The 25,273-nt window shown below is 37.9% G+C and overlaps 6 non-coding genes across 6 annotated transcripts; all 6 read left to right on the top strand.

Annotated features, from left to right (window-relative positions):
* The first annotated feature begins 1,269 nt into the window (after positions 1–1,269).
* trnan-guu lies at positions 1,270–1,343 on the top strand. Its single transcript has one exon. It is a non-coding gene; the product is annotated as a tRNA-Asn (tRNA).
* A 563-nt stretch (positions 1,344–1,906) lies between these two features.
* On the top strand, positions 1,907–1,980 carry trnan-guu. The gene has a single exon. It is a non-coding gene; the product is annotated as a tRNA-Asn (tRNA).
* A 1,307-nt stretch (positions 1,981–3,287) lies between these two features.
* Positions 3,288–3,361, top strand: trnan-guu. The gene has a single exon. It is a non-coding gene; the product is annotated as a tRNA-Asn (tRNA).
* Positions 3,362–8,093: 4,732 nt separating this feature from the next.
* trnan-guu lies at positions 8,094–8,167 on the top strand. The gene has a single exon. It is a non-coding gene; the product is annotated as a tRNA-Asn (tRNA).
* Positions 8,168–9,212: 1,045 nt separating this feature from the next.
* Positions 9,213–9,286, top strand: trnan-guu. Its single transcript has one exon. It is a non-coding gene; the product is annotated as a tRNA-Asn (tRNA).
* Positions 9,287–10,331: 1,045 nt separating this feature from the next.
* On the top strand, positions 10,332–10,405 carry trnan-guu. The gene has a single exon. It is a non-coding gene; the product is annotated as a tRNA-Asn (tRNA).
* Positions 10,406–25,273: the final 14,868 nt, after the last annotated feature.

Genomic DNA, 25,273 nt, shown 5'->3' with positions numbered 1-25,273 from the left:
TCTTCCCCATGATTGTGTAGCCTATAGAACTAGACTGAAAGACCATTTAAAGGCTTTTGCAGGTGGTTTGAGTTAATTAGCTGATTAGAGTGTGGCACCAGGGGCCATCAATTTTGAACCTTTTCACAATATTCTAATTTTCTGATATGATGAATTTGAGATTTTCATTTGTTGTCATTTGTAATCATCAAAATTAAACAAAATAAACATCTGAAATATATGAGTTTGTATGTAATGTATGAATATAATATACAAGTTTCACTTTTTAAATGGAATTACTGAAATCAATCTACTTTTTCATGATATTCTAATTTTATGACCAGCACCTGTATAAACTACGTCTTAAACAAAATTTACACCGAAACTCAGATTTAAAAAAAAAAAAAGTTTACCTTTAAGGCTGAACCAGGTTTTGGTGTCCAAGTATTTCACCTGCCTTTGATGAAATCCATATAAGGTGCAGTGCTGTGAGACTCTTCTCAGCATATATTGGTGCAAAGCTTTGTAGAAAAACCTGGCTTTTCCATGTGGTGGCTTAGATACAATGTCTACTCATCTTGAACATATGCCCAAGTTGAAAATACCCTTCCAGCTCTCTGGAAAGTAGCATATATAGGGTACTTTGTTAACAATATTTAAACTTAAACCTAGACTTTCTCAAGAAAAAGTGTCACTTTTCCAAGGAAAGGTGTCACTATCGTGGAAAAAGCTGACGGCTGCAATACTAAATTTCAGAACTTTCTAATTTTGACTCAATAATTAACCTAGGGAAGTTTGCCAATTGCCGTCTTTCAATTAAGCATTTTTCTTGTCTCTGTGGTGAAATCGGTCAGTGCAGTCGGCTGGTGGTTCAAGTCCACCCAGGAACATTTAACTTTAAGGCTTACCAGACATTGGTGTCCAAGTATTTTACCTATCTTTGATGTAATCCACATAAGGTGCTGTGCTGTGAGACTCTTCTTAGCATTACTTGGTGCAAAGCTTTGCAGAAAAACCTGGCTTTTCCATGTGGTGGCTTAGATACAACGTCTACTCATCTTGAAAATGCCCTTCCAGCACTCTGGAAAGTAGCATACATAGGGTACTTTGTTAACAACACTTAAACCTAGATCTTTTTAAGAAAAAGTCTCACTTTTCAAAGGAAAAGTGTCACTATCCTGGAAAAAAGCTGATGGTTGTAACACTAAAGTTCAGAACTGTCTGATTTTGACTCAATAATTAGCCTAGGGTGGTTTGTCGGTCGTCGTCTTGCCACAAATACTTGTACTCGTCTCTGTGGCGCAATCGGTCAGCGCATTCGGCTGTTAACTGAAAGGTTGGTGGTTCAAGCCCACCCAGGGACGTTTACCTTTAAGGCTTAACCAGGCATTGGTGTCCAAGTATTTCACCTGCCTGTGATGTAATCATATAAGTTGATGTGAGAGTCCACCTCTCTTGAAAGTGGCATATATAAACTACGTCTTAAACAAAATTTACACCGAAACTCAGATTTATTTTAAGAAAAAGTTTGCCTTTAAGGCTGAACCAGTTTTTGATGTCCAAGTATTTCACCTGCCTTTGATGAAATCCATATAAGGTGCAGTGCTGTGAGACTCTTCTCAGCAAATATTGGTGCAAAGCTTTGTAGAAAAACCTGGCTTTTCCATGTGGTGGCTTAGATACAATGTCTACTCATCTTGAAAATACCCTTCCAGCTCTCTGGAAAGTAGCATATATAGGGTACTTTGTTAACAACACTTAAACCTAGATGTTCTCAAGAAAAAGTGTCACTTTTCCAAGGAAAGGTGTCACTATCGTGGAAAAAGCTGATGGCTGCAACACTAAATTTCAGAACTTTCTAATTTTGACTCAATAATTAACCTAGGGTGGTTTGTCGGTCGTCATTTTGCCACAAATACTTGTACTCGTCTCTGTGGCGCAATCGGTCAGCGCATTCGGCTGTTAACTGAAAGGTTGGTGGTTCAAGCCCACCCAGGGACGTTTACCTTTGATGAAATCCATATAAAGTGGAGTGCTGTGAGACTCTTCTCAGCATATATTGGTGCAAAGCTCTGTAGAAAAACCTGGCTTTTCCATGTGGTGTCCTAGATACAATGTCTACTCATCTTGAACATATGCCCAAGTTGAAAATACCCTTCCACCTCTCTGGAAAGTAGCATATATAGGGTACTTTGTTATTTACACTTAAACCTAGACTTTCTCAAGAAAAAGTGTCACTTTTCCAAGGAAAAGTGTCGCTGTCGTGGAAAAAGCTGAAGGCTGCAAGACTAAATTTCAGAACTTTGTAATTTTGACTCAATAATTAACCTAGGGAAGTTTGCCAATTGCCGTATTTCAATTAAACATTTTTCTTGTCTCTGTGGTGAAATCGGTCAGTACAGTCGGCTGGTGGTTCAAGTCCACCCAGGAACATGTAACTTTAAGGCTTACCAGACATTGGTGTCCAAGTATTTTACCTGCTTTTGATGAAATCCATATAAGGTGCAGTGCTGTGAGACTCTTCTCAGCATATATTGGTGCAAAGCTTTGTAGAAAAACCTGGCTTTTCCATGTGGTGGCCTAGATACAATGTCTACTCATCTTGAACATATGCCCAAGTTGAAAATACCCTTCCAGCTCTCTGGAAAGTAGCATATATAGGGTACTTTGTTATTTACACTTAAACCTAGACTTTCTCAAGAAAAAGTGTCACTTTTCCAAGGAAAAGTGTCGCTATCGTGGAAAAAGCTGAAGGCTGCAAGACTAAATTTCAGAACTTTCTAATTTTGACTCAATAATTAACCTAGGGAAGTTTGCCAATTGCCGTCTTTCAATTAAGCATTTTTCTTGTCTCTGTGGTGAAATCGGTCAGTGCAGTCGGCTGGTGGTTCAAGTCCACCCAGGAACATTTAACTTTAAGGCTTACCAGACATTGGTGTCCAAGTATTTTACCTATCTTTGATGTAATCCACATAAGGTGCTGTGCTGTGAGACTCTTCTTAGCATTACTTGGTGCAAAGCTTTGCAGAAAAACCTGGCTTTTCCATGTGGTGGCTTAGATACAACGTCTACTCATCTTGAAAATGCCCTTCCAGCACTCTGGAAAGTAGCATACATAGGGTACTTTGTTAACAACACTTAAACCTAGATCTTTTTAAGAAAAAGTCTCACTTTTCAAAGGAAAAGTGTCACTATCCTGGAAAAAAGCTGATGGTTGTAACACTAAAGTTCAGAACTGTCTGATTTTGACTCAATAATTAGCCTAGGGTGGTTTGTCGGTCGTCGTCTTGCCACAAATACTTGTACTCGTCTCTGTGGCGCAATCGGTCAGCGCATTCGGCTGTTAACTGAAAGGTTGGTGGTTCAAGCCCACCCAGGGACGTTTACCTTTAAGGCTTAACCAGGCATTGGTGTCCAAGTATTTCACCTGCCTGTGATGTAGTCCATATAAGGTCACGTGAGAGTCCAGCTCACTTGAAAGTGGCATATAAAAACTACGTCTTAAACAAAATTTACACAGAAACTCAGTTTTTTTTTAAGAAAAAGTTTGCCTTTAAGGCTGAACCAGGTTTTGGTGTCCAAGTATTTCACCTGCCTTTGATGAAATCCATATAAGTTCTAATCCAAGATGGCGGCATAGGTGTTTTCATGTCTGTCTGCGTTGCCTGTGTCTGTGTTTTTAATGGATTAATTGGGCTATATTTCTTAGATTTTTTTGGATCACGTTTTCCTCAGAGCACTTCTTTAAGTGGCATCACAAAAATCGTAACACTATGGCGATGAGTAGCCATAAACAACTATGCAAGCCCAGGCCTAGGCCTACTCAGTCACGTAGGTCTGGCTGCACCTTCAGACTCCCAGTTTATCTATCATTTGTGTTTGCGCTGTACTCACCGTTCATGGGCGTCGTGGGAGCTGCAAATGATGATGGATTTTATAATTCCTCTTGGCGGATTGTACTATAGAATGCTGGAACTGGGTTGTGTACTGACACGAGCGGATTTGCACCCCTAACTGGATGTGTTGCTGAGCCAATTTGCCCGACCGAACCTGTCAGCTGGCCCGAAATTGGACAATCTCGGTTCATCTGCAGCAGGCGCGGCAGGGGAGCCGCCAGCAGCGCAACAAGATCAGCACTTTGGATTACCATTCTTCTGTGTTTGTCAGGTAACATACATCCAAACCCAGGACCACTAGTGACTGAACTGTCGAGTCCCGATGTTTTGAAAAACAGCAGTGGCTTGCGTTTCATCCATGTCAATGTGCGCAGCCTTATAAATAAAATCGACCATATTCGCATATGGGCTAAAACGACGGACAGTGATATACTCGTATTATCTGAGACCTGGCTCAAACCTGCGATTACGAACAATATGATTTACATCGAAGGGTACAATATCTATAGGACGGACCTTGGGAAAAAAGGAGGAGGGGTGGCCATATATGTAAAGGCCTCCTTGGACTGCTGCGTCATCGAGGCTATTAGTAAACCAAAGTTTTTCGAACTCTGTGCCATTAAACTCAATCTCCCCAATGGCGCTTCCTTGACAGTAGTAGGTTGCTACAGGCCACCATCGGCAGTGGCTGGAGCATCTGCGCTGCTGTCTGACTTCCTGGGAAAGCTGTCAAGCGAGGACATCGTCTTGGGGGATTTAAACTGGGACTATCTCTCGTCGTCCTCTGCATTAAGAGACTTGTGTGATGCACTGCAGTTGACTCAGCTGATCAAGTCACCTACACGCCTTAATATTAAATGTATGGACATATCTACGCTGCTTGACGTTATCCTGACCAATGCTCCACACAAATTTTCTGCGGCTGGTGTTTTTTGTAATGACGTCAGTGATCACTGCATGGTTGCGTGCGTCAGGGACTGTAAAATGGTTAAGACCAAGTCACGGTTTGTTTTTAAACGACATCTTAAGCGTTTTAATGAGCAGGCATTTCTTCATGATATTTTCCACAGTGACTTAAATGCAGTTTGTTTTATGGATGATGTTGAAATGGCCTGGGATTATTTTAAGAAAACTTTTATAGCCATCATTGATAAACACACCCCTTTTAGAAGATTTAGAGTGAGGGGCAGGGATAACCCCTGGTTTAATGATTGTATTGCTACTGCAATAAGAGAACGTAATGAGGCATGGGTAAAAGCAAAAAAATATAATAGTGATGCAAGCTGGTTGAACTACAGGGTATTAAGAAATAAATGCACAAGACTAATAAAAAGTAAAAAAAATGAGCATTACCTTAATTTAATAAAAGAAAATCTCAATGACCCTAAGAAATTTTGGAAAGCAATAAAATCATCATCAGGCGATGTGCCACCTCCCACTATCCCTGAATATATTGTAACTAGTCAGGGAGAAATTAGGGATAAACAACATATGGTAGACACTTTTAAAATGCACTTCATCAATGCTGGAATTGCTACTCAGTCAACTCTTCCAGCAAATGTTAGCAGAGGTAGGCCTACAATTTCTGTTCCAGATCCAAATATGAGTCCAAATAGTTTTAATTTCAGCTGTATTTCTGCTTATGAAGTTCAGAAGGCTTTGCAAGGACTAGACTGTAAAAAGTCTGCTGGGCCTGACCAGATTGAACCGTATTTTCTTAGGACTGCTGCTAACTTGATTGCTGAGCCTATTGCCTCAATTTTTAATCTTAGTTTGTGTAGTGGTACCATACCTACATCTTGGAAGTCTGCTTTTGTCCTCCCACTTTTGAAAAGTGGAGACCCTTCCTTATTGGACAATTATCGCCCAATCTCTAGATTGTCTGTGCTGGCCAAACTGTTTGAATCTCTTATAAACGAGCAACTCAAACTTTTTTTAACTGAGAACTCAATTTTAAACCCATTGCAGTCTGGCTTTCGACAAGGTCATAGTACAGTCACAGCTGTTACCACAGTCACAAATTACATTTTGAATGCTTTAGATAATAAGAAGTCTTGTGCTGCAATATTCATTGATCTTTCTAAAGCGTTTGATACAGTGGACCATGATCTTCTTTTGACGCGATTACAAAGAATAGGCTTTAGTGATACTGCACTACGGTGGTTTTCAAATTACCTTAATGATAGAACGCAGTGTATTGTAATTGATAACTATACCTCAACATCATTAGAAGTTACAATGGGGGTCCCACAAGGGTCAGTTTTGGGTGAAATTTTATTTTCTCTTTATATAAATGACTTGGGTAAGTACCTGAAGACAGCAAAAGTGCATCTTTATGCAGATGACACTATTTTGTACACCACAGCTTCATCAGTGAATGCTGCATTTGCACAATTGCAGTCTGCTTTTAATCATGTACAAACATTTCTTATTGAATTAAAGTTGGTACTGAATGCTAAAAAAACTAAAACAATGACATTCACACATTCACGATCCTCACCTAACATTAGTGTTTCAACACAAGATGGCACTAAAATAGAAGGAGTATCATCTTACAAGTATTTAGGCATCTGGTTGGATGATAAGATGTCCTTTGGTGTCCATATTGAGAGCCTCTGTAAGAAACTTAGACCAAAGTTGGGTTTTTTCTTTAGAATGAGGAAGTGCTTTCCCTATCTTGCGAGGAAAAGGCTAGTTCAGAGCACATTCCTGTCAGTGCTTGACTATGGGGATACACTGTATATTCACTCGAGTTTATTCTTACTTAAAAAACTGGATGTACTGTACCACTCTGCCTTACGTTTTATCACAGGTGCATCAGCTAGGACTCACCACTGCACTCTCTATGAAACTGTACAGTGGTCTTCTCTTTACATGAGGAGAAAAATTCATGTACTGACTTTTATTGCCAAAGCCCTTATGGGTAAACTACCTTTATACATTTTTAATTTACTTTCCATTCAAGATAGTACTTACAGGACTAGGTCATCAGAAAAAATACTTTTACATACTCCATTTACAAGAACTGAACTAGGAAAAACAGCATTTTCATCATTTGCACCTAAAGCATGGAATGAACTTCAAGCCACTTTAAATCTTGAAGTACTTCCATCCATAAATTCTTTTAAAGACCTGTTAAAATCATCATTAACTGACAGATGCAACTGTTTTTGATTGGATGCCTTGTTTGCTGTTTGCTTTTTGGTTGTATGTGTATGCCCAATCTTGTTGTGTTGTGTTTAATTTTGCCTAGATGATATGTAGCTGTGGTTGTCTTGTCTCCTGTGGTTTTATGTTAATGTAACTTTTTAAGCCGCCTTCTTGGCCAGGACTCCCTGGAAGAAGAGTTACTTTAACTCAATGGGACTTTTCTGGTTAAATAAAGGTTAAATAAAAAAATAAAAAATAAAAGTGCTGTGAGACTCTTCTCAGCATATATTGGTGCAAAGCTTTGTAGAAAAACCTGGCTTTTCCATGTGGTGGCTTAGATACAATGTCTACTCATCTTGAACATATGCCCAAGTTGAAAATACCCTTCCAGCTCTCTGGAAAGTAGCATATATAGGGTACTTTGTTAACAACATTTACACTTAAACCTAGACTTTCTCAAGAAAAAGTGTCACTTTTCCAAGGAAAGGTGTCACTATCGTGGAAAAAGCTGACGGCTGCAATACTAAATTTCAGAACTTTCTAATTTTGACTCAATAATTAACCTAGGGAAGTTTGCCAATTGCCGTCTTTCAATTAAGCATTTTTCTTGTCTCTGTGGTGAAATCGGTCAGTGCAGTCGGCTGGTGGTTCAAGTCCACCCAGGAACATTTAACTTTAAGGCTTACCAGACATTGGTGTCCAAGTATTTTACCTATCTTTGATGTAATCCACATAAGGTGCTGTGCTGTGAGACTCTTCTTAGCATTACTTGGTGCAAAGCTTTGCAGAAAAACCTGGCTTTTCCATGTGGTGGCTTAGATACAACGTCTACTCATCTTGAAAATGCCCTTCCAGCACTCTGGAAAGTAGCATACATAGGGTACTTTGTTAACAACACTTAAACCTAGATCTTTTTAAGAAAAAGTCTCACTTTTCAAAGGAAAAGTGTCACTATCCTGGAAAAAAGCTGATGGTTGTAACACTAAAGTTCAGAACTGTCTGATTTTGACTCAATAATTAGCCTAGGGTGGTTTGTCGGTCGTCGTCTTGCCACAAATACTTGTACTCGTCTCTGTGGCGCAATCGGTCAGCGCATTCGGCTGTTAACTGAAAGGTTGGTGGTTCAAGCCCACCCAGGGACGTTTACCTTTAAGGCTTAACCAGGCATTGGTGTCCAAGTATTTCACCTGCCTGTGATGTAATCATATAAGTTGATGTGAGAGTCCAGCTCTCTTGAAAGTGGCATATATAAACTACGTCTTAAACAAAATTTACACCGAAACTCAGATTTATTTTAAGAAAAAGTTTGCCTTTAAGGCTGAACCAGGTTTTGGTGTCCAAGTATTTCACCTGCCTTTGATGAAATCCATATAAGGTGCAGTGCTGTGAGACTCTTCTCAGCATATATTGGTGCAAAGCTTTGTAGAAAAACCTGGCTTTTCCATGTGGTGGCTTAGATACAATGTCTACTCATCTTGAACATATGCCCAAGTTGAAAATACCCTTCCAGCTCTCTGGAAAGTAGCATATATAGGGTACTTTGTTAACAACATTTACACTTAAACCTAGACTTTCTCAAGAAAAAGTGTCACTTTTCCAAGGAAAGGTGTCACTATCGTGGAAAAAGCTGACGGCTGCAATACTAAATTTCAGAACTTTCTAATTTTGACTCAATAATTAACCTAGGGAAGTTTGCCAATTGCCGTCTTTCAATTAAGCATTTTTCTTGTCTCTGTGGTGAAATCGGTCAGTGCAGTCGGCTGGTGGTTCAAGTCCACCCAGGAACATTTAACTTTAAGGCTTACCAGACATTGGTGTCCAAGTATTTTACCTATCTTTGATGTAATCCACATAAGGTGCTGTGCTGTGAGACTCTTCTTAGCATTACTTGGTGCAAAGCTTTGCAGAAAAACCTGGCTTTTCCATGTGGTGGCTTAGATACAACGTCTACTCATCTTGAAAATGCCCTTCCAGCACTCTGGAAAGTAGCATACATAGGGTACTTTGTTAACAACACTTAAACCTAGATCTTTTTAAGAAAAAGTCTCACTTTTCAAAGGAAAAGTGTCACTATCCTGGAAAAAAGCTGATGGTTGTAACACTAAAGTTCAGAACTGTCTGATTTTGACTCAATAATTAGCCTAGGGTGGTTTGTCGGTCGTCGTCTTGCCACAAATACTTGTACTCGTCTCTGTGGCGCAATCGGTCAGCGCATTCGGCTGTTAACTGAAAGGTTGGTGGTTCAAGCCCACCCAGGGACGTTTACCTTTAAGGCTTAACCAGGCATTGGTGTCCAAGTATTTCACCTGCCTGTGATGTAATCTGTATAAGTTGATGTGAGAGTCCAGCTCTCTTGAAAGTGGCATATATAAACTACGTCTTAAACAAAATTTACACCGAAACTCAGATAAAAAAAAAAAAAAGTTTACCTTTAAGGCTGAACCAGGTTTTGGTGTCCAAGTATTTCACCTGCCTTTGATGAAATCCATATAAGGTGCAGTGCTGTGAGACTCTTCTCAGCATATATTGGTGCAAAGCTTTGTAGAAAAACCTGGCTTTTCCATGTGGTGGCTTAGATACAATGTCTACTCATCTTGAACATATGCCCAAGTTGAAAATACCCTTCCAGCTCTCTGGAAAGTAGCATATATAGGGTACTTTGTTAACAACATTTACACTTAAACCTAGACTTTCTCAAGAAAAAGTGTCACTTTTCCAAGGAAAGGTGTCACTATCGTGGAAAAAGCTGACGGCTGCAATACTAAATTTCAGAACTTTCTAATTTTGACTCAATAATTAACCTAGGGAAGTTTGCCAATTGCCGTCTTTCAATTAAGCATTTTTCTTGTCTCTGTGGTGAAATCGGTCAGTGCAGTCGGCTGGTGGTTCAAGTCCACCCAGGAACATTTAACTTTAAGGCTTACCAGACATTGGTGTCCAAGTATTTTACCTATCTTTGATGTAATCCACATAAGGTGCTGTGCTGTGAGACTCTTCTTAGCATTACTTGGTGCAAAGCTTTGCAGAAAAACCTGGCTTTTCCATGTGGTGGCTTAGATACAACGTCTACTCATCTTGAAAATGCCCTTCCAGCACTCTGGAAAGTAGCATACATAGGGTACTTTGTTAACAACACTTAAACCTAGATCTTTTTAAGAAAAAGTCTCACTTTTCAAAGGAAAAGTGTCACTATCCTGGAAAAAAGCTGATGGTTGTAACACTAAAGTTCAGAACTGTCTGATTTTGACTCAATAATTAGCCTAGGGTGGTTTGTCGGTCGTCGTCTTGCCACAAATACTTGTACTCGTCTCTGTGGCGCAATCGGTCAGCGCATTCGGCTGTTAACTGAAAGGTTGGTGGTTCAAGCCCACCCAGGGACGTTTACCTTTAAGGCTTAACCAGGCATTGGTGTCCAAGTATTTCACCTGCCTGTGATGTAATCATATAAGTTGATGTGAGAGTCCACCTCTCTTGAAAGTGGCATATATAAACTACGTCTTAAACAAAATTTACACCGAAACTCAGATTTATTTTAAGAAAAAGTTTGCCTTTAAGGCTGAACCAGTTTTTGATGTCCAAGTATTTCACCTGCCTTTGATGAAATCCATATAAGGTGCAGTGCTGTGAGACTCTTCTCAGCATATATTGGTGCAAAGCTTTGTAGAAAAACCTGGCTTTTCCATGTGGTGGCTTAGATACAATGTCTACTCATCTTGAAAATGCCCTTCCAGCACTCTGGAAAGGTTCATATATAAAGTACTTCTTAAACAAAATTTACACCGAATCCCATATTTTTTAAGAAAAAGTTCGCCTTTAAGGCTTAACCAGGTTTTGGTGTCCAAGTATTTCACCTGCCTTTGATGTAATCCATATAAAATTGCCAAAAATTGTATGTAATCCATACACCATTGCCAGTGGTGTCAGCTGTAGGACATTAAATTCCAACCTTAAGATTGCTGGTTTAAGGCCGACCTTGGACTTTTGGAAGTTATGATAATGCTTGACAACTATTTTGTCCAAAATGAGTCATTTGTATTGGTTTGCCTTAGTACAAATATAAATCTGATAAAAATACTTCCAAATTAGAATGCTTGGTTTAGCCAAACGATTGTTTGGACAGATAACTTCCAAACTAATTAAAACCAAAATCTGTGGAAAAACTATTATGTTTGAATAAAACTTACTAACACAATTCATTTGGTCATCGTTGCCCAATTTGCAAAACACTTACACTGTCTGCTTGTGCTTATTTCACTAAAATGACAAAAAAGAAAACGACATTTTGCACCCAAAAAACTTGCAAAAGATTATATCAGATGCACCAATAATCAGTGATGGGAGTAACGCAGTTACCTCTTTTAGTATCGACTAATCTAACTAATTACTTTGACTGTAACTATAACGCAGTTACTATTGCCTACACCCCATTACTACACGTTACTCAGGTCGCACAATTAACCTTTTTTACATGATAGGACTCGTATAATGAGATTACGTCTGTCAGTTGGGTAGGTGGGTGTTTCCGCTGGCAAGTGTTAACGTACAGCACACACAGAGAGAGGGAGAGGGAGGACTCCAGCAGCAAAACAACGTTTTCCAGATGGAAATACCGGTGTTACGTCGAGCTGCATTTCCCCATCAGATATGGTTTCCACTACATCTCCGCACAGCGCAGGCGGCATGATTCACCGCGCAAGCGACAGGAAACGTGCATGCTCGCCAAAGGCGCGTAACAGCCGCCCTGTGCTCGCACCAGAGGGAAGGATCAATGTTAGCCCATATGGAGAAAGGGAGAAATCTGGATGGATGGATGGATGGATTGGGGGACATAATTTCATACACTCACCAGATCTGATACCCTGTTAAAAAACTTCACACCCATGAGTAGAGGTAATGCAGCCTGATGATATTTACACCCCATCAGATACTGTTCCCCCCAATTTAAGCAGATAGCGTTCCCCCCTGATGTCCTTTACGTTGAGTTGCAATAAATGCAAAACTCTCTGCAGGTACTTGTCTTTGTCGTCCACTCTATTCAGCTGGCTTTTGAAACACACACCGAGAAGGTGTGTGAGGGTTAAGGGGGCGAGAAACACAAAAGTAATGCAATAGTTACTTTTACTAGTAACTAGTTACTTTTATTGTGGAGTAACTCAGTTACTTTTTGGTAGAAGTAACTAGTAACTATAACTAATTACTTTTTCAAAGTAACGTGCCCAACACTGAACTTAAATGGGAGCAAAGAAACAAGAAAAAAACAATTAAAAACCTGTGCAGATTGGACTCACCTGGTTCAGTGGCTGGGCAGAGCAGATACATTACATAGAGATGACTTGTTGACGCCAGATCCCCCATCTCTGTCACCAAGTGACTATGAACCCATCAGAGCGTTGGCTAGAAGCTAAGAACATATCAATATGTGGATGTGCCATTATTTTCTCCATCTGAATAAAAACAAAACAGAGGTGATCTTTTTCAGACCAGTAGGAGGGATATAGAGTTAGCTCCATACCCCCCTAAACCTTTGCCTAGGTTACTCATCCAAGTGAATATCGATTCACAGCATCTTCTGCTGTGTCCCGAGCCCCATATAAATTATTACATTCATGCCAGTAAAACATTTCTAATTACAGATTTTCTCTGTATTAGTCTCTCCAGGTTGAATTGATATGCAAATATATGAAGTCTGTTGTAAGTGCACAGATATAAGAAAATTAATGTCTTAAACGTTCTGTTAGGACCGGGTTTTGCTTATTTTAGATTTAGTAGACCAAATAAAATGGCATTTCAACACTGTTGCAGAACTCAGCTTGAAATGTCAGCCTGTCGACCTCCCATATGTGGGCCTTTTCTTTCTACTGTTGATGTGTTTATCTCACTGTGTGTGACCAGGCATGCATGTACTGTATCCGGGAACATATATACTGCTGAGCTCTGTCTCCAGGGTAACAGCTATAGAGAAAATATGAGCACAATTACAGAAATAGCAGTAATTTCAACATTTTATTTGCTCTGTTTCAACCCCTTTCACATTTCCCCTCTTTGGACAGAGAAGCATATCTTATTTCATTTCTAATTTCAACATAAATGGAAGTCATCAGTTTTGGTAAATTGCCTTCAATCTAAGTTGTCATTATATTTTTGTTCTATTTCATTCTTTTTTTGGTGTTTTGCCTAGTCAGATTGTGGTACCCGAAGAACAAATTTGTAATTTTCCTTTTGAGGTTCTTTGAAACCTTTATTTTTTAATTCTCAGAAACATTATCTATTGAATATGTAAAGCATATTATACATGATTGATGCCATAGCACGGCGCTGAGGTCTGGTGGGATTCCAAGAGTCCTCGTTATGCGGCCTTAAAATGCGTCCTTCTTTTTGCCCGATTTGAAGGACGGGTCCGATGTATCCTTGGTATCTTTGGTTTACCCAGCATTCATTGCGAGACCAACCAAGCCAGGCTTTGCTCTGTTATCAGAGGAAATGTTACTTGGCGCCCAACAGTGGTGAAAATTGGAAGTTTAGTTTAATATAATACAAGCCTGTGAATAGTTCCATCTGAAGTGAATGAAAATTGTTGTTTTAATGGTTATTAAGTCAAATATGTGGCGTTTATGTTTGGTTTATCTAAAGGTTTTAATCTGTTACAGTGTAAATGGGTTTGATTTAAGGACAGATTCTAATATATCTGCAGAGTGGGAACTATAAATCTGATAAGAGTTAGATTTTTTATTGCTGTTTTGCACAATATGCGTAACTAAGTATTTTTTGTTGTTGAATATTGGAGATTTTGCAGATGTTTTTAGATTTACTTATATATTTCTACACCTTTTATAGAATAGAAAATCCCTTTATTGTCCCACAATGGGAAAATTTACAGCAGCAGAAAGATTATTGAAAATGGTAACACAAATGTGGACCTTAGAAAAATGTATAAGAATAACATAATAGGGAAGAGTTAAAATATAAAAAATACAATTCTGTAAAGTGTTTTAACAATATAAAACTGGAGAATAAATAACTAATATGCAGCTATGGACATTTTTACAGTAATGGATATTTGAAAATAGCAGCAACATGAGAGATGTGCAAAATGACAGCAGCATGTTATTTAACTGACTGAGGTTTCTATCATTACATTTGGTTTTATTTGTTCCTGCTCTCGGTGGTTGGCTCCTTTATTCCACTCTGGATTCTTGTGAGTGTAGTCTTTGTTCACTTTATAAAAAGAAATTAATAAAAACTTCGGTTTTCATTCTTTTCCTGCTTTGTGTGTCAACTTTCACAGTTGTTAAGCAACAGAGCATACGGCGGTAAAACCCGCCGAAGGGTAGACCTGTTCGAATTCACAGCCAAAACACTTCCGGGCTCCTTATTTTCAAGGACTTTGAAGGATCCAGTCTAGGTAGACCACGTCCTTGGAGGATACAGCCCAGGTTTTCGAAGAGAGTCATGAATTTCCCCCTTCCCCACGGGTAAAACTTTTACCAGCAGGTGAAGCCATTGCGCAAAGCTCCAAGCTTACACCAAAATTTCCATACCCCACAGCTCTGGAGCTGTTATAGGTAGATTTCTGATTTTTTTTTTTGCATTTGTAGTTGACATGACGTAGAACAAATATAATGCAATAAAACCGGCCTTTTCTCAAGAATGTCTTTATTACTGCTGTTCAAAAAAGACCTATCAATTCCGTGAATAAAAAACCCCAACTTGGAGTCCTGTTTGAACTGATGCAGGTTCTCTGTTCTGGTCACCCAATTTTAATTTATATATTACGAAAGTAGGTGTTAGTTTTCCAATAGTGTATTGCACATGTAATTTGGGCTTACAGTTCCTAAGTTATTTGCTTTTTCATTTGGGTATGCAAAATAGGCGAGGATTACCCAAAATGAGGTGGATGTTAAGAGGTTAAAAAGGTCTGACTTTACAGGGGAAACTTACCCATATGATCAAGACCAGATTTGCACAAACTGGCATGGATGTAACACAAAATGTCTTGTCTTTCTTTCCTCTACATTTATAATTTCTATTTTTTCATTTGTTCAAAGTTTAGTGTCACTTCAGGAGTGAATTACAGCATGTAAAAATGTTGCTTTAGCCTACTACCTTATTTTGACTTGATAAAAAAAAACAAAACAAAAAAACAAGGGTAAACAGGTAAGGTGTCTGCAAACCTTCCATCTTACACTAGAAATCAATTCTTGCCACAGGTGCTTACTCTAGTAGAGCTGGACAGGAAAGTCAGAGGTATAACTTTCAGCAGGACTGGTATCTTTTCTATTGTCCAAGGGGTAATAAGGAAACTGAGCTCCAGCCGACCACTTGCTTAAATGTCTCTAAATAAAATATTTAAAACAGACTTCATGAGGGTAGCCTGAGCACCTGACACCCTGTAGTATGCCCTGTGCTCTATCCTATGTAATGTGGAACTCTGATAGCTTTTGCCAGGATATACCAAAATTCCCTGTTTTTTCAAAGGTGGCAGCAGGGTTCCTCTGAAATCATATGACAGATGTGAAAATCTGGAGAGGCAGCAGTGGATATTATGGCACACAGTGGCTGTACAAACTAAACCCCCATTATGAGCTGCTGGCTATTCAGCTTGCCAAATTTTCAGTCATCTTTCTCTGTCTCTTTGGACAAAGAGTTCTATAGGTTGATATTTTTCATTTTCTTATTTTTTTTATTTCTAGCATGTTGTTGTTCCTAGCACATTACCAATCTGATGTGTTCTCCAAGTGGTCTTTAAATTATTGGAGCATTCCATTTCACATTAACCTGAGTGATCCCCATTAAAAGGTTTTTGAGGGGCAAATGCTGAATTTTAAATCCATTTAGAGAAAATGTATGTATTTCTGTGGATCCTTACTTGGGTTTTTCCTGTCGTCACAGATAATGGAAGTGGAGCATTTGAACTCTCTGATAGCAAAGCAATATTCAGGAGACATCATCAGACAGAGGGCCAATCCATGAAAGAACTTCAATCTTGTAGAGATTTCCTTCTTCATTTTCAATGTATTTATATTAATAAAAATCATCTGAGAAACATAGGATGTCATAGCCTTCCCACTTATACTCCATGTAGCCTTATAGAGGCCATTATTTAGGTGGTAGATTAATTATGTAGATTTAAATTTCTCAATAATGCGGGCTCACTATCATTATCATTTTATGATAAATTACTGATGTTATGATTATTTACTGAAGTTGCAAGCTTTTGTTTAATCTCAAGTTTCACGCTCGTAAACTCACAGTAGGAGAAACAGTAGGAGAAATTGTCAACAAGAATATGAAATTGTTGTTGCATTGTGCACAGTCATTCTAAATTGTATAAATGGGTAGTGGTCAGTTTAGATCATTGTGGATCTTAGGAAATTTATTATTTATTTTTTTTGGTGCAAATCTCACTAAGAGAGGCCAAACATATATATTGTATATGTCCTGTGGAGACCATGGAATCCTTAAGAATAAGCATGAAAGTGCTGCTCCTGAGGAATTGAATGCTGATTGGATGGATGGATGGATGGATGGATGGATGGATGGATGGATGGATGGATGGATGGATGGATGGATGGATGGATGGATGGATGGATGGATGGATGGATGGATGGATGGATGGATGGATGGAGAAGCTAAGATATAAAGGCTTAATGGTGGGAATTCTGTCATCTAAATCTTCATCACAATGTAAACAAAAGTCAAACAGCTCTGTCTTAACTGTCAGATATGTTTCTGCTTAATATCCAATAAAGCATAACTCATGTGTACACCACAATGTTCCCATCAGCAAAGCCATTGTTGTGGAACCCATCATCTGATTTCTTCTTATTGCTTCTTCATTTCTTACACTTTTCTTTAACTTTCTCCTAAGCTTCTATTTATGAAGTCCACTTTGTTTCAAAGCCAGCACTTTAATTACTTTAGCCCATGATGCGAGCTGTGCGTTACTGCTATCCCTCAAGTCAGGCAATGGGTAATATTGGGGTAGATGATTTGTGCTAATGAGTGCCGATGAATGGGAAATGATGAAAGGGGTAAAATGATATACAACAGAAGAAAAGGATGACCTGGCATAAAAAAAAGAAATCATCTAATGAGCAACAAATCAGTGGTCTAATGAAGCTATTTCAAATCTTCACCTGTCAGCCCATTATCAAATGCTGCCCAAAATTGTCCCATTAGAATTATTTTCCAAAGAAAAAAGTTGTGGCCCATGTTTCTCAATGGAAGGCCACATATTTAGGTTTGACGGCTGCAAGAGACATACGTCAGGTGTGTGGCATTGCAACTTGTAAGGTCAATTGCTGCTGATGCAAATCCAAAGTATACTAACAGACAAGAGGTCAGCTCATTTGTAGGGCTTTCAGGCAATGCAAGCTTCCTTGGAGCCCTGTCCAACAGAAGCAAAGTGTTGATCAATGCAGTGAGCAAAGGAGGACAGAGAGGAGGGGAGTAAAAACAGAGGAGAAAAAGGCCACCACTATCGCTCTTCCATGACACTGAGGATCTGGATCTGCTGAGCTCCCAGGCTAAATTAAAACAACCTGGCATCCCATTGATTCCAGCCCTGACAGGGACCATATATCACACCACAGCCCAAGAAAGAAGGAGAGAAAGAGGGAGAAAGGAGAAGGAGGAGGGTAATAGAGAAGCAAGGAACATGTTCAGGAGAGAAAATGATTACCAAAATAATAGGAGGAGAAAAGAGCTAAGGGGAGGGCAGAAGAGAAAGAAGCAAAAAGAGAATTAACATCTCAGGAAAAAAGAACAAAGGAAAGGGATGTAGGTGGAGCACAAAGAAGGTGGAAGGAAAAAGATGAGATGGCAAACAAGAAATAAGCAATCGTCTACTGACAAGTCAATTTATTTACTGTGCATGGGTGACGATTACCAAGAAACTGGCAGAACTTGTTTGCCACAAAGTCAGGGTTGAAAAAAAAATAGCATAAGGCGAGTGAGGGTTTCTTTCTATATACACAAATCTGCTGGAAAAAAGTCTGAATTTTGTGAAATAAAAAGTGGTATTTAAATTGAAGCTAAAGTTTTCAGTCCTGAAAACTATGTCTCGCTAGTTGCTTTCTTCTTGGTGTTGGAACTCAATCCATCTTACTTTTTCCAATTCTAAAGTAATTTTACACTTTGAACTCTACTACACAAATGGTTTTATTCATCCATTTAACAATGAAAGGGTAATACAAATTTTGTTTTTCATTAACTCATTCTTTTGTTGAATATGATAATGGGGTCTTGGAGGTAGAATGGGAGTTTGAGAGGAGAGGGGAGTTTTGCTGTCACTGTTAATGGGGAAGTTGGAAAAGGTCTTACAAGTGTCGCTAGAGAAGAAAAACTTGATTGCTTTAATGATTCTGTCATCACTGTTGTAGAGCGTCCCAAACGTCCATTTTCTTTTATTTTGCTTTTACCTCCTAATCAGCTTATGCTAATAATACCCCAATATCAATCTGTATTAGTGCCCCTTCCATGGTTGATTCCAGTCTGCATAGTCTGCCAATAACATTCATGATCTTTAAACTTTTTCAGAAGTGTAAAATATAGTGCCTTTTGATTTTATCTCTCCTGCACTGAGCACAAATATACAGATTTATTTTTGGTTTTGGCATATTCTTTCATGAAACTAGCTAACACACAACATTTTAGATGACTGTATCCTTTTTTGTTAATATTTTGGGGTTGGAGCCACTAAAGTTTTCAATCTTTTGTCACTTTTTTTCTTTTTCATGGTGTATATTAGTTTTATTTTTTTAGTGAGTGACAGAAATCACTGTATTAGTTGTATTGCGCTTAAATAAAGCTGTCTTAATGGAATCTGTTTATAAACTTATATGACTGCTATTATTTACTATGTAAGTTTTTGCTTAGGGTTTTTGTAATTGACTCTGTAACTGACTATCAACTTATCTTCTTTAAAAGTTCATACCATGTCATCTACTGAATTATTTCTAAATAGTTTTGTTTTTGAGAAGCTGAGTGGCATACATATCCTCTTCTAACAACATTTTCAGAGCAAAAAATATAATAATAATTTAAATTCACAATTTCTTTACAGAAAAAAAACGTGTCACTTAAACACCTACAGAGTGAAATATAACCTTTCAGATAAAATATTGTCTCAGTCCAATTTAGCTTAAAGTTTTCGCGAAATTAGGTGTCAACTTTTCAGAGTTAATTTTACTAAGTTTAGTGTTAAGATGGCGAAGACCTCTCAGAGCATTCACACCGTTGGCTACGTTCAGAAAGTAAACTGTAGGAGCAGCAGGATGCTTGTACAAGTTTACTTCTGATGCGTGGCTGACGCATCTTTGCTGCTCTAGCTGCACGGTCAAAAAGAGAATCTGATATGTGTTTGGCGGATCTACTTTGTTAAGATATCAGGAATAAATATTCAGTAAAAGTGGTACATATCAAATGACTTGCCAAAGCTGTTGTTACTATGCAAATATTACGGGACTATTTCTTGAATGGTTGAAGATCAATGTACCTATTAAGGTGGAATCTTCTGGCAGCAGGTCAGGATGAAGAATGCAAACATTGTTAAAATATATTGAACCTGTGGATCCTCTCATGCGTCCCTCCTCATATTCATTTAGTCTCCTTTCACACAGTAAGGTGGATGCTTGCAGACAAATATCCATTATAAATACCCATCAGTCACATATAATGCCTTCAGATTGTGCCAGTAGGCTCATAAGGTTGTTATCATCGAGTGAATCCTAATCCTAACCCTAAAGTAATTCCTTTTCCCCCGTGGACTTAATAAATCTATTTACATGTATTTCTTCATGTACTGTAAATATAACTAAATAAATCTAAAATGATCCACACCTCTCTCATATTAAACAATCCAAAAAAAGTAATCTCATATCCTGAGTTGTAGAATCCATCCATCCATCCATCCATCCATCCATCCATCCATCCATCCATCCATCCATCCATCCATCCATCCATCCATCCATCCATCCATCCATCCATCCATCCATCCATCCATCCATCCATCCAAGCATCCATCCACTTTCCATCGCTCTATTCCAAGCAGGGTTGCGAGGGGTGCTGATGCCTATCTCCAGCTGTCTACGGGCAAGAGGCATGGTACACCCTGGATGGGTCACCAGTCCATCGTAGGATGAGTGGAAAATACTCTCACTATAAATATTTAATTCTTTGTGGAAAAGTGCAGATCATTCTTTAATAAGATCCTTGTCAAACGTAAATACAATATTTGTTCTTTAACCCTTTAAAGCCTGAACCAGGAAATAATTGACAGAAGATTCAAATTTTCCAAAATTAGAATTGTCATTGAACTTTGTGACAAATGAAATAACTATATACATTTTGTAAAACATTCAATTACGTCATTTATTTGCATCAATTTGGATATATTACGCATTTCTTTATCATCTTTTATATGTTTTCTGTTCACTACGTGTGTCTGATTATGTAAATCAGGGTTTCAAGAACAAAAACATCACACTGATGATGCAGAGGTTTCAAAATCTCATGTATCAAATATGATACACTTGGCTTTAAATGGTTAAAACCTATTGTGTGTAACTGACCTAGTGGATAATATATACTTTTATGAACCAAACTACAACAAAAATCTGACTAAATCAGGAAATAAAACATGATTGGCTGTAAAGAGAGTGGAGACTGGGGACACTGACTTTAGTGAAGGAAACCTGCTACCATCCAGGTAAGCTCTGGGGAGAATGTTACTACAGTGACTGAAACAGAGGTTGAGGAAACTCTCTTTGTGAACCAGAAAAGTCAGAGTTTCCCATTTTTTTAGGTTTAAACAACTTACAGTTTTTGGTAAACCTGCTTCATGAAACAGACCCAAGACCAGGACCTGAGCTGCTGAGTGTTGAATACCCATTATTTCAAAAAAGTAGATTCTTGTCCATGAAAATAAACATGCTGACTCTACCACTACAGCACAGATTCTTTCACAGCAAATGTTGGTCTTTTGACATCTGCCAGTTCTATTTAATCGTAACACAACATTTAACATCGAAATGGTGAAACTTGTGGGTGAGTTGCTGGTACTACTGCCTTAAGAATGACTTCTGCGATGGAAACGACTAGTAAAGCTTTGTAGTAATGTATGAATGAAGTATTAAGAATTATAAAATAATTGCCTGATAGAAAGATGACCATGACATTTTTTGACGTACAACTCATAATCACAGAATACTTAAAGTAAAATGTGAATAAAATGTTGTTCAACTAAATGAATTTCAGATTTCAATTCATAAATAACATTGATGGAAGCGGGCACAAAACGTAGTCTGCCTTTACTTTCACTCTTTATTTTAAAACACTTATATTCAATAATAGATTTTTTTCTGGCATGCAGTATTTTTCCTTTACTTATTTATTTCAAGTAAATACATGGCAATTATACTTTCCTAATCCGTTTATTTATTTTATTTCTTTTGAGCACCCAAATATATTTAAAATATGTTTTTCTCCCTATATATTATATTTTAAATTATTTTAGTTTGCGTTTCATGCTTTTTTTAATAAATAATTTTTTATATATATATTATATTCACGTAGTATCTCAGCATACGTGCTTCTCTTTGGCCCTTTTTTCCACTCTGTTTTCTGCCCCTTGTTTTTTCATCTCCTGTATTTCCTCCATGTATAGCTGAAAATATAAAAACAGAGAGATGGACTTGGAACAGTGTTGCCCCTGCAGCTTCTCTCCTATAGGCTGAGGTCATTAGCAGCTTCTGCCCTGGCTGTCTGCCTGGCTGTAGAGCGAATAACCACAGCTAACATCCTTTGTGATCTTGCTAATTAACTTCGAAGGGCTAAAGATTTGGCAATAGAGTTACAGTATTACCATAAGGAAATGCATTGCAGTTAGTCAGTTAAATTTATTGTGCTGTTTTAACTCGGTAACTCATAAAACACATCAACCTGCAAGAGCATAAAGGTGTGTTGATTTTTGGGGTACCTTCAAAATAAAAATATGCACTGCAGACAGACTATTTTCCACATCTTATCAGAGAAAACATATTGAAGGAGCCTAAGGGATGAAGTAACATCATAATGCCTGGTAAATGTGGACTTTATACAGCAAAAATTATACTAGTAACCATTTTAAGGTTATTATACAGCAAACATAACTTGAGTTATTGCTAAAAATAACGACCAAATTATTAAATTAAATAAGTTTCTTTCCTTTTTTCTTTTTTCCCCGCTTCCCCTAACATTAATCAACCAACCTGGCTAACATTTTCATTTGGACCCCATATGGCTACAGTCAGTTTTCCTGCAGAAGTGTAATTTTGATTCCAATTTCCCTCCATGTGCTTCTTATATCCTGTTATGTTCAAAAACCCCTTCTCATCAATAATAACATGAGAATGATGCTCCTTTTGGGGTCACCAGGACCTGAATATGCTTTGCTTCTTCTTTGCTGTGCTGTTCTACCCTTAATGCATCTATTTTGCCCTTACTGCCAATTTTGAAAGGTGGGATGCATAAATTCTAGTTCTATTTAAAAATATTGAAGAATAGCAACTAAAGAGATCTTACTAATTAGCTGCTTAAGTATATATGGACTGAAAAGTATCTGTAAAATCGAATGCTCATCTAAGATGTTCAGCTATATCTTTTTTTTTAACTGTAAAATCATTATTATTATAATAATATCATTGTGAATCATTATTACTCCCCAGGGGCCAGGGAAGAGCTTTTGTTAATGCTGATCAAAAACAAGCATAGAAAACAGTTGATGGTCAGAAAACTCAGGCACAGTTTTTTTTGTTTTGTTTTTTTTTTTCAAAAGGTTAAAAAAAAAATCTTGTTCTTTACAGTCTTTTTTTGGCATTAAGTTGGTTTTGAGAGATAAAATATGTCTCTGTATATCTCCAAAACCCAGAAAATAAACTTTTCCTGATAGGTTGAGAAGTGTTACAGTTGTAACACATGTTAGAAATTAATCAGTTTGTTGATCAAATAAGCAAAAAGATAATTACTCCTTTAACATCTTCTTTTATTCGTTTTTTCCAATAGGAAAATTCAATTCTGGAATACTTCTACATATTGTTATGCTAATTGTGTTTCATCTATACCTTCCTCTCCTTTACGTACAGTAACACAGATCAAGAAATTCTCAATTAGTCTAAAGTTACAGTTCTGTATAATGCATGTTTTAGGTTTTGAACATTTCAAGATATGTATTTATCGAGGTATCAAGGTATCTATTTAGCATGTAAATGGAATGCCACCCCATCTGTGCAGAACAAACACTGATCTTTTTTCTCCCTAGTGTCTTGAAAAAGGTCTTTATTCAATGTTGTTTTAAGACATAAATATTCCTAGTCCATGTCAAACTTTGATAATTATAACAAAGACTGAAGCCTTTTTTAACCCTCAAATCTTTTACTATGGGTTTTGATTTATTCCATCAGAACACAATAAGTTGCCCACTGAATGTAGTTTAATTAAACGTGCTGTGAATTTTTTTTCCAGCGAGCAGGCAATAGTGCTAATCTTTAGGTGAAACTCCCATAGGCAGGATATTTTCTTATCGAGAGAGCTTGGCAACTAACTGCTGTTACACATCCATAGAGTAAACAGACCAACAAAGATAAAACAACAGAAAGCTGAGTGTAGGACTGTACTGAGTATGCTTATAGTTTGCCAGAATTCGAGGGAGGAGATTGTACAAAGTTAAACTTCCACTTGATGTAAATCATAATTATGCTGAAAGGACAATAGAACCCCAAAAGTACATTCTTCTTAAATGGGGTTTCCCAATTTTAATGTTTTTGTAAATTGAATTTCTTCTTTGCAAGGCTGCAGACTTAATAAAGAAACATGTATACAGATTGATGGGAACAAGATTAGAGACAGATACAGTTAAATCGTACATCATAACCTTTTAGAGGGGCCTGAAGGCATGACTATGGATACAATAATTGCCTTCCTTGAGGACAACTTTAAACATTACATTAAAAATTAAGTGAGAATTTGAATGCATGAATTTTAATGCTACGTAGCATTAAAATGCTAGCATTTAAAATTTAGCATTTAAATGCAAGAATTTAAATGCTAAAATGGGAGGAAAGACTTGAAGATGTAGATTCATTTGATCTCATGACTGACCCCGAAGGGCTAATGAAATAAAATCTTTAAAGGAGAAGTTCAGTTTTTTACACTTTAAGCCCATTTTCTGTAGTGTCCAGGATGAAATCGAATGATCGACACCAAAAGTTTGACAATTGCTCCTGTCTCTGCTTTTTGGCTCATTTAGAATCACCCCCTGGCTGCTTTAGAATGGCTTGCATAGAGCATGTCTGATAATGTCCTTAAAACAACCTTAAACGTTCTTTTTTTTAAATATGCTACTCACCGGGTCGTCAGCGCTGTTCAATGAATCAAGAATCCACCTTTCGTATTCCATTTTCAGAGTTTTTTAAAGTGTTTAACAGAGACGTTAGCACCTCGACGTCGGAGTACACAGAGTGAAGCGAAAAGACTACAACTGTGTAAACAGGCTCCATTTCCGTTTCCGGTGGCAGCGGAATATTGACTATTCCAACAGAACTCAATGGGATTTACAAAATGCTAAATAAACACTACAGGAACGTTTTTTCTTCACGAAACTTTTTTTGGAACGTCATTGAACAGCGCTGACGACACGGTGAGTAGCATATTTTAAAAAAAGAACGTTTAAGGTTGTTTTAAGGACATTATCGGACATGCTCTATGAAAGCCATTCTAAAGCAGCCAGGGGTTGATTCTAAATGAGCCAAAAAGCAGAGACAGGAGCAATTGTCAAACTTTTGGTGTCGATCATTCGATTTCATCCTGGACACTACAGAAAATGGGCTTAAAGTGTTAAAAATCGAACTTCTCCTTTAAATGTTCGCCAGAAATATAATTTCAATTGGTAAAACGGGATGGTTTACCAGGATTGCTTTGATGGTGACCAAAAATTTTTCTCCATGGTTCCTTGTCAAGCCCTTTACAGGCTGAAGTTTTTACCTCTGCAACCACTACCTCGGCAGCATCTGCCGTTGAAGTAGCACAATCTGAGTGGTTCTACCATAGGGGCAGCAGCATGTTTCTGAAGTGTCACAGAAGTGCTGGCCTCTGGCCTCTTCTCTACAGTAGGCGGTAGTACCGGGTAGTTCTATTTATGCCATTTTCTGCTTTAAATCCATGTCAATCTGGAGCAGAGCAGATTGTTCAGCCAGGAGGTCAGTCAGTTGAAC

This window comes from Cyprinodon tularosa, unplaced genomic scaffold (genome assembly GCF_016077235.1).
Source record: "Cyprinodon tularosa strain WSP-4 unplaced genomic scaffold, ASM1607723v1 ctg810, whole genome shotgun sequence".
NCBI lineage: Eukaryota > Metazoa > Chordata > Actinopteri > Cyprinodontiformes > Cyprinodontidae > Cyprinodon > Cyprinodon tularosa.
The sequence above is the reverse complement of the archived record's forward strand: the minus strand, read 5'-3'. Positions and strand labels throughout refer to the sequence as shown.